A 6367-nucleotide genomic window follows, 5' to 3' on the forward strand; every position below is an offset into this window, starting at 1 on the left:
AATAAGAGGAATGATCTCAACATGATACAGAACTTCTCCAAAAAGCCTACGGCTAACATGACACTTAATGCTCGGAGGCAGGGTGCTTCCCCGAGGTCAGAGCGGGCCCTGGGCTCAGGACACGACTCGAGGACAGAAAACAAAAGGCATACAGAGAAGGGAAGAAATAAAACTATCTCCGTTGACACAAGAATCTACAAAAGGAAAAAAAAAACATTCTCCTAGAACTAAATTTTTTGTTTATAAAAAGGGAGGCTCTTTGAAAGAATAACATGTGCTTATAAACTAAAACACAGGAGTTCCTGGGTGGCTCAGTCGGTTGAGTGACTCTTGATTTCGGCTCGGGTCATGGTCCCAGGGTCGTGGGACTGAGCCCTACATCAGGCTCTGTGATGAGCGTGGAACCTGCTTGGGATTCCCTCTCTCTCCCACTGTCCCTCTCCCGTGCTTAGCACTCTGTCTTAAAAAGGAAAAAAAATAAGGGGCCCCTGGGGGGCTCAGTCGGTTAAGCGTCTGACTTGGCTCCGGTCATGATCTCACGGTTCGTGGGTTCGAGCCCCGCGTCGGGCTCTGTGCTGACAGCTCGGAGCCTGGAGCCTGCTTGGGATTCTGTGTCTCCCCCTCTCTCTGCCCCTCCCCTGTTCACGCTTTGTATCTCCCTCAAAAATAAATAAACATTAAGCAAATCTTTTAAACTAAAACACACACTCTTAATGATTTAGCCGCTGAAGGGGCGATCACAAGGGGAAACATGAAAAAAACTAAGAATGACCAACGATGAAAGCAAAACCCATCAAACTCGTAGCTGCGGCCACAGCTTGTCCACTGAAAGGGAAGCTCACAGCCTGAAATGCATTTGTTGCAGGATTGAAAGGACACCTAAGCAGCTTCAGCAGCATGAAACAGCAGAGTAAAACCCAGAGAGAACAGAAGGAAGGAAATACTAAGATAAGAACAGAACCAGTGAAAGAGAAATCGATCGACAGAAACACGCAACAGGGCCTTTGGAAAGACGAATGAAATCATCCAACGTCTGGATGTCCAACGAGGGGAAAACAAGCGAGGGTAGAAACCACCCGTGAAGGAGAACACCTTAAAGAAATCTTAGAGATTAGAGTCCTAAGCAAATCCCCCAAATGGCTCGCAGATTTGGAAGACAAGATCGGACAGATAATGTTCTAGAAGAACGGAGACAGAATACACAACCGCACGGTGGTGACATATGCCAACACCACTCGGGCCCCAAACGGCCAGGACTTGGTCAATAACTGCCAGTTTCCCTAATTCCTGCCTCAACTGCCCACTCGGGCCCCAGCAGAGAGCCGGTGCGCCCGCTCAGCCATCACAGACGTTGTGCCTCCTGCTCCGGCCCGCGGCTTCCCCAGGCCAACAGCCCCGTCCCCGCCGGGGAGCCCCCGAGCCCCCCGCTTTGCACCACGAGCTGTCCCTCTCCTCCGGCCTGAGTCTCTGCCCGAGTGCGAGTCGCGGGGGCCGCCTCCGTGCCGGATCGGGCTCTGGGACCTGAGCCCCGGCTGGGCGCCTTCATCGATACCCCGCACCTCGCCCGAGTCCCAGAGCTGGCTGGCTCCACAGGTGAATTTTTGCCGCATGTCCACGGACTGTGTCCGGATCAGAAAAATCCCTGCCCTACAGTGTTCGCAGAAGGCTAGCAGGCGCTCGGCCGCAAAACGAATATGAGTAGAGCCATCTAGGTCACAGCCGTGCTGCACAAAGCTTAAATAGACTGGCAAGCAATGCAAGGAGCTTCACACAATTTAATACTCGTTTGTGATTTAAAAAAAAAATCTCTTAGCAACTCAGGAGTAGAAAAACGATTTCTTGATCCGCTAAAAGGCATCTCCTTAAAAATGTACAGCAAAATTAAAGCATACGTTTAGAAGGCGAGATAGACATTTGATTATCTAACAATCTTTTAAAATTACGCATGGCGGGCGCCTGGGTGGCTCAGCCCGTTAAGGGTCTGACTTCAGCTCAGGTCCTGATCCCGCGGTTCGTGAGTTCGAGCCCCGTGTCAGGCTAGGATTCTCTGTCCCCCTCTCGCTTTGCCCCGCCGCTGTTCGTGCTCTCTCTCTCTCTCTCTCTCTCAAAAAAACAAGTAAACATTAAAAAAAAAATAAAGTTATGCACGGCAAAAAGTTTCATAAACAAATATACCAAACACGCACACAAATAACGAATCAGAGACAATATTTGCAAAGTTTGTAACAAAAAGTCCCTACTAATTGCTAATTAATTAGCAATTAATTGCTCTTGCAAAGTACTCGGAAACCTGATAAAAGAATAGGCTAAGACTGTTACTCTTTTGTGGCTCATACACTCACATTAATTGGGAATCTTCTGATTACATGGTACAGAAACAAGGTTCAAAATGACAAAAGAAAATCATTGGCTTCCATGACTGAAGAGCCTGGGTGCTAGCCTTCAGGCATGGCTCGATCTGGGTGCCTCACTCATTCCTCGTCTCCTGCCTCAGTCCAGCTTTCCTCTACGTGGCTTCCTTCTCAAGCAGCCTCTCCTCAAATGGTGGCCACATTCCACCAGTTCAGATTCCCCATGGGAGGGGGGCACGGGGGGGGGGGCAGTAAACACCTGGACAGCGTCTCTTTATGCCGCCTGAGCCATTTGGCCCCCGGGCCAACCTCAACCTTAGCTGCCCTGGACAGGCTGAGCAGCCGAGTCTGAGGCTCCAGCCTCCCTTAGCCCAAGAGTGGGGAGAAGGTCCCCAAGGGAAAACCAACATGCTGTGAACAGACGCACAGGGAGGGACTGGAGAATGTTCTGCAGGCCAAAGAGAACTCTGTCCCATGCAGCCCCGTTTAGAAATTAAAAGAGCAATGGAATATCACTCAGCCGTCAAAAACAATGCAGTCTTGCCATTTGCAATGACGTGGATGGAGCTAGAGAGTGTAACACTGGGTGAAATAAGTCAGTCCGAGAAACAGTTACCATATGATTTCACCCCTACGTGGAATTTAAGAAACAGAACAGATGAACACGGTGGGGGCTGGGGGGACAGAGAGGCAAACCAAGAAACAGACTGTTGACTAGACAGCAAACTGAGGGCTGATGGAGGGAGGTGGGGGATGGGCTAGATGGGGGATGGGCATTAAGGAGGGCACTTGCGATGTAAGCGATGAGTCTCTAGAATCTATTCCTGAGGGGCGCCCGGGCAGGGGGGGGGGCCTCAGTCAGCTGAGTGTCCAACTCTTGATTTCAGCTCAGGTCATGATCCCAGGGTCACGAGATCGAGCCCCGCCTCGGGCTCCTGACAGGGTGTGGGGCCTGGTTCGGATTCTCTGTCTCCCTCCCTCTCTGCTCCTCCCCTCGCTTGTGCGCGCGCGTTCTCTCTCTCTAAAATAAAATTTGAAAAAAGGTTTTTTAATTTAGATTCTACCTCCTGAAACTAATATTACACTGTATGTTAACCAACTGGAATTTAAATTAAACTTGAAACTACAAAAAAAAGAGAGAGAGAGAAAGAGAGGCACCTGGGTGTCTCCGTTGGTTGAGTCTCTGACTCCCGATTTCAGTTCAGGTCATGATCTCATGGTTCGTGAGTTCAGGCCCCACATCGGGCTCTGCGCTGACAGTGTGGAGCCAGCTTGTGACTCTCTCTCTCTCCCTCTCTCTCTTCCCCTCCCCTGCTCGCTCTCTCTCTCAAAATAAATAAACTTTAAAAAAAAATGAAAGAGAAAAAGAAATTAAAACATCTCTGGATCCTGTCCTGCTCAGAAAGTTTGTTCTCACCAGGTGACGTGGAACACCTACTATGTGCTTTAAGACGAACACCTACTATGTGCTTCAAGACGGAACACTCTCTGTCCTGCAGCCTCCAGACTGGACTCTAATGGACTGACTGCACAGACACCGTGGGAGCAATTCAGGAAAGGGGCTGGAGAATTGGGAGCGGGGGGTGGGGGTGGGAATCTAGGGGGAGCAGGGGAAGGGAGGGGAGAGCCCGCCCAGGACCCCCAGGGCAGGGAGGGTGCACGGCCGGCCGGGCTGCGTGGCAGGGGCTGTGGGAGCCTGGGTGGGGGCTGTGGCCGAGTCAGGACTGGGAGCTGGAGGCCCCCCCCGCTGGCGGTTCCTCAGGGAAACCCTGAGTTACCGCTGCCCCCCCGCCCCCCTCCCGGGTTTGTGCCGGAGAAGTGAAACTCGCGTCCCCACAGCAAGCTCCGCCCGCTCGCTCGAAGCCCCCTTACTCATAATCGCCAAAAGGTGCCAACGAGTCGAGGGTCCCCTGGAGGAAGAGCGGATAAACGAACCGTGGCAGGCCCATCCAGGGAAAGGAAATCGAGGCTCGCACAGCAGTCCCGGGGGAACGGCAGACACTCCTCCCAGGGAAGGAGCCAGAGCAGGGGGCAGACCACAGACAGCGGGTCCCTGGACAGTGTGTCAGCGTCTGGGGGGTGGGGGCGGCGGCAAGGGCAGGGGTCTCTCTCAAGGGACCACAGGCTCCCAAGCCCCCTGACGGTGCACTTCCAGGGAGTGAATGGGGGGGCGCCAGTAAAGCCGTTAGAAGAAACAGAACAAAAGGACGCCTGTGGCAGGTGTGTGAAGCTGGAGGACAGCGCGTCCCTGGAGGGGACAGCGCGTCCACTGGCGCCTCGGGCCGCCCACCCTCCCCACGGGGAGCCCAGCACCCCCCGCAGAAGGGAGGTCGTGGCGCCTAGAGCACGGCCCCGGGCAGGGCGCGTCGGTCCCTCTGTCCCACGTGCCAACTGCCCGAGTGTGCGAAGTTGTCTGTGTCCTGCTAGAAAGGTGGTCCCTGAGCAGGGGGACCGAGTGCTTCCTCTGGCTGTGTCCCTCCAGCCATCGGGCCAGCTGGGGTCTGTCTTCGCAGAGGTCACTGTTTGTTAAGTGGATGGATGGATGGATGGACAGACAGACGGATGGATGGACGGACAGGTGGACGGACAGATGGACGGATGGATGGATGGACGGATGGATGGACGGATGGATGGACAGATGGACGGATAGACAGGTGGGCGGGCGGATGGATGGATGGGCAGATGGACAGACAGACGGACGGACAGGTGGGCAGACGGATGGATGGATGGACAGATGGACAGATGGATGGACGGACGGATGGACAGATGGTTAGACAGATGGGTGAATGGACGGATGGACGGATGGACGGATGGATGGACAGATGGACAGATGGATGGATGGATGGGCGGATGGATGAGCAAGCAGCTGAGCGAAGGAGTGGATGGGAGAGGAGCTGGGGGTGAGTGTGCCCACCTGGCAGGCCAGCAGCCACGGGGAAAGCCTGCCACCCCCTGAGTGGCCGCGGGGTGGCAGCCACGAGGCGCCAATGGCCAGGACGGCCCAGGAGTGGAACAGCCCAGGCTCAGGAGGTGACCCAGAAGGGTGCGGCCGGGGCTCCCTGTGCCAGGCTGGCTGCTGAGGGCGTGGCCCTCCAGGGTGGAAGATGAGCAGACGAAAAGTTGGCTGAAATGTTTCTGGGTTTGCCTGGGAACAGCAGTGGTCTGGAAAATACAAAACTACAAAAACGGGGATCAGAGGCGGTCCGAGCGTTCAGAGGGGGTGGCTGTGTCCAGGCGGGAAGGCCTTCCTGCACCTGCCGGCTCCTGGGGGCTTAGCCTTGGGGAGAGGGTGCGCGTGGGCTCCCGACCCCCAGCAGAGAGGGTGCTCCAGGGGCACAGGTCGGACCCTAGGGTGCCTCTGTGCTCCCCACGCGGACGCCGGCACCAGACCACAGAGGCACCTCCTGAGGAGGGAGGGTAGGCAGGGTGAGGGACATTTGGGTGGCCTGAGCCCATCTGGGGGAAGCACGAAGGGGACACGCCAGACCATGTGACGAGTCTGTCCCTCCAGATTCCAGCTGGGGACACCTGGGAGTTTACAGCGGGAGGGAGACCCCAGAGATTGGGGCAGAAGGTTCTGGCTGCCTTCGGTGAATGGTTTGGGGAGCATGGTCTTGAGTTCAAACGGGACAGAGGGGGCTGGAGGGACGGGGTGCAGAGGACCGTGCAATGGCAGGCCTCGGGGTGCCTGACGCGGGTGCAGTGGAGGGGCGTGGAGAGAGGCCTGGCTGTTTCCATTGTGGGCCCCTGGGGCCTCTACACCACCCCTTTGTGGCTTCCGACCCACCTGCCCCTTCTGCCCTGTGTGGGACCAGGTCCTTCCTCACCCGCGGGGGCCCAACCGAGCGCAGGTTCCTTCTCCAGGTGATGGCTCCGGACCCCGTGAGGGTTACCAGGAAGCCCAGGACCACCGTGGGGCTCCCTCCCTCCCCAGCACCCTATACCAAGAGCACCGCCCCCCCCAGGGAACTTGGAGCACCAGCCACTACGGCCTGCTTTGCCACTGAGGGCCAATG

The sequence above is a fragment of the Prionailurus viverrinus genome, chromosome E1, assembly GCF_022837055.1.
Source record: "Prionailurus viverrinus isolate Anna chromosome E1, UM_Priviv_1.0, whole genome shotgun sequence".
Taxonomy (NCBI): domain Eukaryota; kingdom Metazoa; phylum Chordata; class Mammalia; order Carnivora; family Felidae; genus Prionailurus; species Prionailurus viverrinus.